This window comes from Peromyscus maniculatus, chromosome 16, assembly GCF_049852395.1.
Source record: "Peromyscus maniculatus bairdii isolate BWxNUB_F1_BW_parent chromosome 16, HU_Pman_BW_mat_3.1, whole genome shotgun sequence".
Classification (NCBI taxonomy): Eukaryota; Metazoa; Chordata; class Mammalia; order Rodentia; family Cricetidae; genus Peromyscus; species Peromyscus maniculatus.
In genome coordinates this window covers 45,019,446-45,032,346 of record NC_134867.1, presented here as the reverse complement: position 1 = coordinate 45,032,346, position 12,901 = coordinate 45,019,446, and positions in this window count along the sequence as shown.

Below are 12,901 nucleotides of genomic sequence, written 5' to 3'. Positions count from 1 at the left end.
ACCCTAGGAATGATCCAAAGTGCCTAGAGAAGTGACAAAATGTGGTAGTGATTTTTGGTAGGATTTTGGTATTCTTACCATAAGTACACTGGCTACCCAGAAGCCCCATCAGGTTGGATTGACCATCATCCTTTTTCCTCATTCCCCAATCACATGTAGCACCCTTTTAGGTTAACAAAGGATAAGAAAACGCTTTGATCTCCATTATAAAATAAAGTTGTCTTGTTTCTATGTAAATCTCAGTCTTGGGGGATGCACCCATGGACAGTCCTATGAAAAGGGATCATGCTAGCTTTCCTGCCTTCTACATTAATATCTACCGTCTTAGGCGTGATATCTGTTAATTACTTCTGATAGTCCTTACCAAGCATTGTCACAGTGAGCATTTCCCTGATCACTAAAGTACTGGAAGAAAAGAAACACAAGTTGTATAATACGACAGGCTGCATTTCAAACCCAGGTTGGCCTGACTCCAGAATCGTTCATTCTGTAACTTATTTCTTTGATGTTGATTTGTATCTGAAGGTAAGGAACAAAGGAAGTTCCTCATTCATTATTTCACTCCTCCATTCAAAAGTATTTACTGACTCTGTGCTATACTGTTAAGCTGACCAAGGGGTATGGGGATAAGAGATGACAACGATGGCATTGCAAGGCTTTAGTAAGGGACTCATCGTTAAAAAGTGATCACAGATACCAGGCAAGTGAGTCTGAAGGATGAAGAGGGACTTCCCATTCAGCTGAAGGTGTTGGGGTGTAGCACAGTTGTTAGGGTGTGAAGGTGGTTACCAGGGGAGAGTAGAACATAAACAAAACAACAAGCCCAGGGAACCCCCTAGAATAATCACATACTAAGAGAGAGCAGGGCATGTGGGGACATAATAAGACAAATTTTATTATCAGAAGTTAATACTGAAATGAGAGGCTCCCTAACTTTGAGCTCTTCCTGTTACTTCAAGTCAATTACAGCTGATATGTATAGTTGGACTCGATACCCATGCAAATTTATGCAAGTTGTATGTATAATTCTAGTTATAAACCTATATTAATATATGGAATATGAATGTAAAATGATGTTTATACCCATGTCTATTAAGTTAATGTGTGGGGAAGACATAATAAGGACAGCTTGTTGGAAATTTGCCATTGAATTGTGTGTGCACATATAGAAAACATGAATAAAAGTAAAAGTGAAATTGACTCTCCCCACCCAGTGGTTTTGAATGTCTTTAAACTCTTTTTAAATGGATTACAGCTAGAACTTAGGGGGCTAAACAGTTGGACTCCTCCAGCTCCCTGGCTTCCTGGCTGGGCCTCCAGTCTCAGACTTATACAGAAAGGAAAGATGGTATAGATATACCACACAGCAAAATGGTAAGTGTATGTTGAACTTAAAATATTTAAGTGCTATGTGTCAGTTTTTGTGTTTACTTTACCATTTAGGCTGACCAGCCATGAGCTCTGATTCCACTGTTGAGATGGCTTTTCCCTTTCACTCAAGGGTTTCTAGAGTACAGGAGGGCAGAAGCAACCACACAACAATGTCTTCACAAGGCAAAGCCAACCACATCGCCACTTGTAATCCTTTCTTTCTCTCTAAAGATTTTGGTCCAGTCTAAGTAAATTTCATGAATAAAAATAACTTCTCTGTCCTACCTTCCTGAACAACAACAATAACAAAACAAGAGCTAAAAATTCCAAGGAAAATTCTGCAATGAAATACTTATTAACAGTTGTATCCCCTAACCAGCCTAGCTCTCTGTGTTAATCATTCCCTGTGCTGGAGATGGGATGGGGGGAGATTAATCAGCTGCACCTTAATTTTAAAGTGAAATCATCACCATAGAAACCTCCTTTTCACATTCCTTAACCATGAGCGAGACCTCAAAATTAAAATAACTAGTTTGAAGCCAACCAGTTACTATAAACACCAATATAAACAAGGCCGCTGCGTGGGTAAAGATGGCAGGAATGAGCAGGAATGGTATTTTGGAATGGTAATTTATTTCTTTCCAAATTTACACTGATAATCCTCCCTTCCCACCCACTTCTCTCTGTCTCTGTCTCTGTCTCTGTCTCTGTCTCTGTCTCTGTCTCTGTCTCTCTCTCTCTCTCTCTCCTATAAAGCATCTAACATTTTGGACCTCGACATTCTAACTAAACCTACTGACATTCTTTCATTTGCAACAAAATTTCAGAAACACATCCTTTGCTATTTCCTTGGCTATTTTAAATAACCTGTCAAAAATCTCTGCAGGAGAGAGATCTTGAACACTAGAGGATAATGTCACAGCTGTGCCTTCCAGAGCTTCCCATTTGATTTCCTTCTCTGCTTCCAGATGTTTGGGCCTGTGGTTCTAGAGATGCACCTGACAGGGTAGCAAGTAGAGCCAGAGTTAAAGCAGTTCTTGAAAGTATTTATAAGATGCAAACATTGGTCAACCAGGAGCCTGTGCACCATGGAGGAACACAGAAGGCTACTCACCCTTGATTCTAGTGGATGTGATTTCTTTTTACTTATATTGTGTACCTAGTGTGTTTTCTAGGGGCATCTGGTTCTTGTCTCTGTGGTCAGTTTTCATTTGTTGCTAACTGAAGAGGACGTGTGTGTGTGTGTGTGTGTGTGTGTGTGTGTGTGTGTGTGTGTGTGTGTGTGTAGATGTATAGATGTCAATGCACCTTAAAAGTTTTCTTTTTTTTTCAGCTAAAACGTCCTAATGGAAGCTGAGTATACACACAGTATCCTTGTCTGTCATTTTAACTTTTTAAAATGTGCTTCATGATCTTAGGCTGAGCAAAGGCCAACATTTCTTTATCAAATTATGACTTTACACTGAACATGCTCAGGAATGTGCTCACCCTGCAATGCTTTCCCTTGGGGATACACAGACGTCCTGTGAGTGAAATTCTCATTGTTTCTTTGTTCAGGGAGAGATTTGCTTTGGAGTTTATACCTATGCTTCCCTAATCTGCTTCAGGTAATAACTTTTTTCCAACTTTTCTTTCATATCTCTGCTTGGTATAGCTTTGCACTCAACATGTTGAGGGCCCATTGTGTTCTGTTATGCTTTTAACTCGATAACTGGCCAAGGATGTCAAGTGGAAGCACAGAACACCCTCAACCACTTTCCATCCCTTTGGCAGGTATCAACAATCAAGCTTGATGCCTTTCTCTAGAGCAGTGGTTCTCAACTTCCTAATGCTGTGACCCTTTCATGCAGTTCCTCCTGTTGTGGTGACCCTCAACCATAAAATTACTTTGTTGCTACTTCATAACTGTAATTTTGCTACTATTATGAATTGTAATATAAATACATGATATTCAGGATATCTCATATGCAACCCCAAAGAGATCACAACCCACAGGGTGAGAACTGCTGCCCTCCAGAGAACATTGTGTGGTGTTGGTGAGCAGAACTCAGGAACTAGATGCCATGAATTCAAACCTGAGCTCTGCTACATCTTAGCTGGTGGCCATGGTGCAAGAAAATGCTCTCTCCTGGAACAAATGGCCCAGACACCAGAGGCTTGGTCCACAGGAGTGTGTTAACCATACATAGTGTTCCAGGTCAGCAAGTATTGAGATGTGTGCATTCAAATGCCTGTGCCATCATTTCTGATTGACCTTGAGTAGATCATTTTGTATTCCTAAAATTCATTTCCTGTCTCAAAGCATGAGGCATGACATTAAGAACATTTTCTTTGACTTACTGTTTGAATCCAATAAGATGATACATAATATTGAACAATTTTTAAAATTTAAGTGTTTGGTATTAATATTTCTTATTAAATTTTAAAATTATTTTGTCACATATTTACTTATTTGTATATGCGTGTGTGTGCATGCATGTATGCACATGTAAAGGTCAGTTCCCCCCCTTTATAGAGTCAGTTCTCTCATATGAGTCCTGGGGACTGAATTTGGATTCTCAGGCTTGTCAGAAAATTCTTCAACTGTGCCCTCTCACCTGCCCAACTTAAGGATTCTTTTTTTTTTGCCCCCTCCCCCCTTAAGGATTCTTTATAACCCAGAACTTTAGTTAGATTTAGTCAGGAATCCAATTGAGTACATTCCCAAGTCTCTGATTAGGAGAATGGCTTAATTATTATCAATTGCTTCAGAAAGTTCATATAAACTGATCAATAATTTAAACATTTATGTACTGTGTGTACCAAAGTATTTTTCTGCTTAGCTACCATGACATATACCATTATACATTTTTATTAACTCAGAGCCCTACGGGCTAGTAAAGTAAATCCAGTGGAAACAATAAGCATAATATATAATGGAAGTGGATTCAAAGGTGCGCTGTTACTTGCCTTTTGTTCCTTCTTAAGAGAGAATTTCATTTTAATCCCTTGATTCTTTCTCATGAAGACTTTTTTCATTAGAGTAAAATTGTGGAGCAAAGTCAACATGTCTGTACACAAAGACTGGATTGGTCAAATGTTGGCTGCTGAGGAAATGGAAGGAAGATCGATTCACAAAGGGTCACGAGGGAGTTTCGTATTTGGGGGTGGGGGTGGTGTGACTGTCTTATGTTTTGACTATTTCAACAGTTCTTAGCTGCACACAGTTGTCCCACAGCTCTTGAAGTTGTGCATTGTGAAGGTGAATTTTAGACTATGGGGACTCACACCTGTAAGCCCAGCACTTGGGAGGCTGGGACAGGAGGATTGTCAAGAGTTTGAGGCTAGTCTGGACTACCTACTGAATTCCAGAGCAGTGGGGGACTCTGTATTGAAAAGCAAAGTAAAACAAACAAAAGAATACCTTTACTCTATATAAATTATATTATGATTTTTTTAAAGGAAGATTGGATTGATAATTCTGTTTTGTCTCAAGCTTAGAAAATGTTGGTGGTGAAACTGATTTTGCATTCGTGTGGTAATCAAGAGTCATACATTTGTACATTGACCAGACTATCATCCAATGATAACTTTAGCTTTTAAAATTAATCCTAGACAGGCTCAGCTATAGCATGTGCTGTACTGGCTGTGCAGATAGAAGACCGCATATCAAAGGGTAGGTAGACTATGTGTGTAACAAATGTGCAGGGAATGACATTTGAGGAAGACCTGCGGGGAACAACAGCTTCCCCTGAGTGCACCAACCGTGGAAAACAATAGACTGGGTGAGTAGTATGAAAACACCCTCCGTTGTATGATTATAGCAATGCTGTGCTGGGGTGAAGACTTGAGGACCAGGCAGGCACAGCACAGCCAAGAGCTGTGCATCAGCGTTAAAGTGACTGGAGCCTGCTAACTATGTCTGCAGCAAAGGAAATTTCATTCTCGACTTTGATGGGAAAAAGCAGTTTCTGGTTTGCATTTGGCTCTCACCCCAATGCAGAGAGTGAGTGCCTTCTGCATATATATATATATATATATATATATATATATATATATATATATATATATATGGCTTGGCTTGCTAGGAAGTTTGAGTCATCAGTTGAAACATAGGTGCAAAAGCCCCATAGATCAACCCCCCCCCCCAAAAAAAAGATAAGACGGTGGCAGCGGTCCTGGGGCAGCTGCCATTGTTTAACTTCTGCTGAGGTGTTGGGGGTCTTTCCTCTGTCAGCAGCTCTTTACCCAGTGGGGTAGCACTCCGCTGTAGTGTTTAACTTGTAAGCTAGTCATCTGTGTCCGTCCCCCCCTTTCTCCAGGGTGACTGCTTTGGACTCTTGATAGGTTAGTTCTTGCATTTGATAGACATTTAGGATTTCTTCGCTGTTCTTTCAATAATGTTTTGGCTATGTGGAAGGCAAAGACCCAGTCCCATGGGGTTTTCTTACTACTATTTCTGTCAATATCTTTACATCAACTAGGTCAGTACCATTCAATTTTTAGTCCATCAAAATTACTTGGGGGAAAATTTGATTTCATCAATCACAATACTTATCAACCTATAATAATACTCTATGGCCGGTGCTAATAGGCAATATCATGCCATTTACCATGGAAAATTTTACCACAAACTACAAAAGTCTATACATACAAAGGAAATACAAAGAATGAACATTTTAAGTAGTTTTGTTTCAAAAGAGCGGGGCCTATGGTCACATAACCCTTTATCTATTTGTTAAAAGTATTTCTTTAGGACTTGCTATACACACAGGGCCATGTTTTAGATACTGGAGTAAATAGGATGGTTGGAGGCTGGCCCTTTAGAGCTGTGTATCTCAGTGAGGTAACAAGCAAACAAAGGGATGGTTCTTTATGTGAGTCCAGGCAGCAGGATTTCGTGAGAACATTTCTGAAGCCATTTAGCCGGAATCTCTTTCTAGTGAAGTTTCAGTAGTTCAAAAATTGAAGATCAGGAGACTCTGTTGGTTCAGTCTGGCAAGGGAACTTGCTATATTCCCACAACACACGTAGGAACAAATGGTCTCACTTTGAGCCCGGAAGGGAAGAGAGGGGAAGGAACCAGGCTAGCTGCTTTCTATAGCCACTCTCCCTTGAGAAGTACCTCCATCTAATGCCCCGGGCCTGCTCCCAAATATTCGTCTGCCAACACCACCATGCTTGTAACCAAGTCTCAAACACACGAAATTTTGGAGGAACACTTGACAGGGCACAGCAAAGGTGAACAAGGCTGGTGAAGATGGGAAAAGGGCATCTGCACACTCTTGACTCAGAGTCATTTATTGTTAATAGATTGCCCAGTTGCCTCATTTCTACCATTTAAGAGGAAGTTTGCTATAGTATGGCTCTTAATCTCCAAACACATCAGTATACATTCCTAATAAAGAAGGCTGTTTCTATATGTGAAAGATAATTTTCTTTAAAAGTTTATTTACTTATTATGTATGCAGGATGCTCTCTGCATGTATGCCTGTGGGCCAGAAGAAGGCGCCAGATCTCATTACAGATGGTTGTGAGCCACCATGTGGTTGCTGGGAATTGAACCCAGGACCCCTGGAAGAGTAGCCAGATCCTCTTAATGGCTGAACCATCTCTCCAGCCCCAGTGAAAGATAATTTTTGATGTTGCTTTGACTAGGCAATAGAACACCAGCATTTTATCAAACTTCATTCTCGGTGTTTCTGTGAGGGTGTTTTAGATGAGATACATGTTTAAATCAGTGAACTGAGTGAGATTACAGTCCCTAGAGGAGGTGGACCTAGTACAATCTGCAAGAAAAGCCTGGCCTGCTCCCTGAGAGAATTCTTCCTGTCTGGAAGTTTGCAACTGGGAGGTGGGTTTCCACCAGATCCTTGGACTCATCAGTCTTCACATTCACGGGAGTCAGTTGCTTATCACCTGTCTCCTTCAAGAGATGTATCCCATTACTTCCGATACTCCAGAGAACTCTGACGAATATACCTTACCTAGCCACAGAACTTAAGGAAAACTGGGCACCAATACAGTTCTTTACCCAAACCGTCTCCCCTACTGCAATTTTGCTATCTTATTAATGTCCTATCTATTAATGCCAGCATGAATTTCTCTTCCAGCACAGTGCATCGCAGCCACATATGATGTCTAACATCTATGTCTCTCTGGTGTGCTTTCATCAGCATTAAGTACTTCTTTTAGGCACCTCAGGAAAGTGTTTGGGATGTAAATCTGAGCGGGGAGACGAGGGGGTCAATGAAAATGTTCCCATAATGAGTGAGTTCTGGGAACAGAGGAGGAAAGCCAGACTGTACCCAGCCTTTCCTCCATAGTAAAAGCATTCCTTGACGTCCACACACATTCAATGCGCATTCCAAAGAAATGAGAAAGCACAATTCTTTGCCCATGGTTCCAATGGTTGTACAGTCCTGAAAGAATATAATTGCTTCATGGCTTTATGTTTCCTTCCCACTGCATGAATGAGTCTACTTTCTGCACAGAAGTCCTCATTCCATGCCTTATTTGTTTATCTTTCATTTCTTCTCTTATTTCTGAATACCTTCATGATCCTGGCCATTCTGTCTGGAAATATTTGTGTTTCCATCTTATGATGGGGGTGTCTTCCTCTCTTATCTCCTTACTCCCTTCAACCCACATATGTACACCTTCCCACCCCAACCCCAGAGCAACTCTCAAGCTAACAAAACTTTCAGAATGCAGGCATCAAAACTCTTATTGCCATTCTTTACCTTATTGCTTATTTCCTTCCTGCCTTGATTCGGGATGGGAATGTGTTTCAAGTCCCACAAAGAAAAGTGATCAATAATTTATTAAGTGGTAAATAATGGTTCTTATGATTATGTAACAGACACTGTGCTGTCAAATCTACTGCTATATTTTTATGCAGACTGCAAAACAGTTTGGTTTAATGAGTCTACTATGTACATTGCTACTGTGAATTAAGTCCTAGAGAGTGGTACTCAAGTCTGTACTACACATAAGCTTACCTATACACCTACACAATACCCAGTGTCAAACTCACAAAGGAATCTCAACTATCCAAGTTCCTCAAGCCCTGATGGACAGGTTCAGTGAGTGGTACTGCTCTAAGGACAGCTTCCTCTCTGCTCTGTGAGGGCTGCCATATTCCCTATCTAGAACAAAATCCAAAGTCTATCTAAAAACTTTGAACATTGCTAGCCTTCCTTATCTCTGAGAGCACTGGGGCCTGTGGAAACAGTACTTCCTGAATGACATGAATAGGGGCACAGCTGATATGATTTATTTCAGCCATCTTCTGCTGTAGTTTATGCCTCACCAAATCCCTAGACAGTCTGCGTGGCTGTGATCCCTCGCTCCAGCACCTTTAAGGTCCTCAATGCCCTCACCTAGAAGATGGGAGGGTTCTTGGGATTCAGGATAGATGCTGAATTGAGAAACTGATTGGGAGTGACTGATAAGAAGAGGAAACCCAGGCAAAGGAAACAGCACAGAATGCATAGCCAATTGTTTTACAGTGGCTGAGTGTGTGGGAATGTGATTTCATTCTCATTTTCCCATTACAGCTTTGTTCCTTACTCTCCTCATTCCCATATCTCTGGGGCATAATGGAAGGCAAGGAATTTCAACATGTATTTAAGGGAATGCTATCAAGCAGATCAAAATTTGAACCTTAAAACCCTCACAAATAATACGTATGTGGGAATCAAAACTAATAAAAAGCTTGCGCTGGGGTTAGGAGGCTGCAACTTCCAGTTAGGATCCATCTCATTTCTTGGTATTTTATTAGCCATTTCCTGGTGGTAGTTGTGAGCAAAGTGTTACCTGGAATTCTGCCAAATCATTCTCAGGCAATTTGTTGCAATGACTGTAGGTCATAGTCTTTTGTTGTCGGCAGGTGTGCTGGGCTTGTCCTCACTCAAGAAGCCCCAGTTCATCCAGTTTGGTACAAGTCTTTTCTGTTCAGTTCTTAAAGATGCCCTTTTATACACACAGACCTGAAATGTTAGCTAGTGTTGAACTCACACACTCAAATCCCCCTTAGCGCCAATTTCTGAGGACTGCGGGAAAATTTTGAGAGCTCTTCACATATCTGCATTTCTTCGCAGAGGGCTTTCCAGTGGGTTGGTGGAAGTAAAGGGAAGGTAATGTGTAACAGCTCATGGTCAAGAATTACCTGACTTGATTGCACTATAGATGTGTGTTCTTGTTATTGGTCTGGTGTCACATAATACTATAGACTGGCTTACACAATAAACACTTATTTCCTGCCAGGCAGTGGTAGCACATGCCTTTAATCCCAGCACTCGGAAGGCAGAGCCACTCAGATCTCTCTGAGTTTGAGGCCAGCCTCGTCTTCTGAGTGAGATCCAAGACAGGCACCAAAACTACACAGAGAAAAACCCTGTCTCGAAAAACCAAAAAACCAAACCAAACAAACAAACAAACAAAAAAAAAACCCAATTATTTCTTGTAGTTTTAGATGCTGGGGGTTTAAGACCAAGGTGCCTACATATTCTCTTCCTGGTGAGGGCCCTCTTCCTGTCTTTGAGAGGGTTACTCATCATCACTGTGTCCTCTCATGGCAGAAGAACCCCAGTTTCTCCTACTCTTCATATAAAGGACTCGTATTCAATCATGAAGGCCCCACCCTTGTGACCTCATTTAACCTAATTATTTCTCAAAGGTCTTATCTCCAAATACTATCAGGAATGTTAGGGGTTCTGTTTGCTCCTGTTTTTCAGTGGGGGTCTTACTGTACAACACTGTACAGATTTTTTTTGTAGGAAACTCATTCAAGGTTGGATAAAATAACTTGCTTAAAGAAGTGTCCTTCCCCTGGGAAGGTATCTACTCTAGGCAGTTATAATTCTAAAAAGTTAAAGAACAATAGGACACCCCTCTGTCCTTGACGAAGAGAGCACTGGGAATTGCCCCAGCATCCAAGGTATTAATTCACTCAGAGCTCAAGAGAAACAGCTAGCATTTTCCACAGAAGTTCTATGCATGACTTGTTCTAGAGACTACTCAGCCCATTGGACATTTGCAGGAATCTGTCTCTCCACGTGCTAGTAGTACAGACCCAGGAGCAAGAATTCTACTTCTTTAGGGTAGGACTTTTGTGAAGTTCTAGCTAACATTCCTTCTGAATGAAGGTTCCAGGGTGAAGAGAAAATGTGAAAACTATTGTCTCAAGCCTTGCTGCCTCTCTGACTGACTGTCATTATCTAAAAACTTCTAGGAAGAAGACAGAAAAGCTTCCCTGATTATGACACCTTCACTTAAGTTTTCCTGGGGCCGTTGAGGCCATAAAATTATATTTTGGGCTATCATATAACGTGTTCAACTATATCTGAAGATAAAAGAGGACAAAGGCTTCAGGATGCTTCTAATGTGATTGATTTGGTTTATAAATCATATTCCTTTAAAAATTAATGTTACATAATTTGTCCGGACTAGATATTGATGGAGCAATAAAAACAGGCTCTTCATCCAGTATTTACCAAGTGCCTACTGCATGCCTCAGTCGTTGCTTGTAGCCTATATAAACATCTCAAGTGTGCTATCATTTTTCAAAAATCTCTAGATGGGTTTTATCATTGGAAAGCTTTGTTGACTTTGTCACGGCTTTCGGCAATTGCAATATTTCCTCAATTAAAACTTCTCCTCGCATCCTTAAACTTTTTGCGTGAAAGAGAAGACATTGCCACGTGTGAAAACTGAGGGAGCTCTTATCAGACTGCAGTGCAGCATTGAGGTCAAGCAGAAACGACGGAGCAGGCGTTTGATCACCAAGTACTAAATCCTTTTCTTCAGGAACATAAAACACATCCAGCATCCTTTAATGAGCAATGGTATTTAAAAACAAGATGCAGGTGGTACAGAGGCCTACAAAGGACACCAGTGAAGTCCTTATGTTCCCAGGAGTGTACTAAAAAAAAAAAAAAACAAACAAAAAAAAAAAACACTAGCCCCTGGACCTGAAACCTGTCTAGTCTTAATTCTGTTAAATTCTAGCCAATTGTTCTTTGCCAAGTACTGTGTGTGTGTGTGTGTGTGTGTGTGTGTGTGTGTGTGTGTGTGTGTGTGTTTTTCTCCTTTATCCTTTTAAAAAAAAAATTACCTTGCAGCAGTGGGGATTGAACTCGGGGATTAACACATGCCAGGCTATCTCTTTGTCACTCAGCTATATCCTCAGCAATCTCAATTCCTCAACCTTTGAAGTGAGTTGTCGAAACTGTATCTGTTCTGACAGTTTGCTTCTATGCCTCGAGACTCCACCTTCCAGCTCCGTTTTCATCTAAGAGGCTGACCTTCAAATCAGGGCTTGTCTCTGGTGAGATGAGATCTCTGTGTGCTGCGCTGAGTGGTGGACACCAGAGGCCAGGCAATCCTGTTGCTCTGTGGCTGTTGAAAGGGGAAGTGACCACAGAGGTCTAAATTCTGAGAATATATATCATGGGAGCCAGAAACCTCAACAGAAACAAAGAAGGAACTCAGGAAGTGAACTTCAAGGTCATGGCCAGCAAGAATGTAGGGGACAAGTTTGTATCTTGGGGAGGGCTTTCAATTCCTCCAACACCTCCTTCCTTCCCTTCCATTCCTCCTCTCTCCACATCTTTCCCTGTCTAGGGAGATATTTTTTTTCTGTCACCTATGAATGAGTGATCTAGAATGAATATTAAAGTAACATCCTTCACACTTAAAGAAGTGTCCTTCCCCTGGGAAGGTATCTACTCTAAGCAGTTATAATTCTAAAAAGTTAAAGAACAATAGGACACCCCTCTGTCCTTGACGAAGAGAGCATTGGGAATTGCCCCAGCATCCAAGGTATTAATTCATTCAGAACTCAAGAGAAACAGCTAGCATTTTCCACAGAAGTTCTGTGCATGACTGTCTAAGAAGAGAGTTCTTAGTAATAGTAATCTTACTAAATGCCAATCGCTACTCCAAGATTCTTCCTATGTTTTCTTTCTTTCTTTTTTATATAAAGCTCTTTACCACCCCCTTGTTGTGCTTATAGTTTGCACCCTCATGTGATAGATAAAGAGAGATGAGTTGAGGGTACGTAGGTGCCTTACCCTCACCGTGCTGGTGAGCAGCAAGTGTCGAAGTCAACAACAGGACTTAGACTGTTTCTTCTCTCTTTTTCCTTCGGACCCAGGAGGCCACTATAATATCTTTATCTCTCTTTGTCCCTTGGATTCAAATCTGTTTTAAGTCCTCCCTAGTCTTAACCCTTGAAACGCATTCCTGGGAGGCGATAAACTCTCATGGTTAAGAGCGTGAATTCTGAAGGCACACTTCCAGAGTGAAAGTCCTGACATTACCAGATAGTAGCCTCTTAATTTGGATGAGTTATTGAATAACTTTCTGCTTCAGTTTTCTCATCAGTAAAATGAAATTTACATCCCATAATTAACTCAAAGGGTGATTTGATGTGGAAATTAAACCAGATAGAAAATTCCTAACAGGTTCTAGATATACAATATGCATTTATTTAAAAATTAAGTAATATTAGCTCCCCCGCTTATAAGAAACACAGTCAACCGGGCGG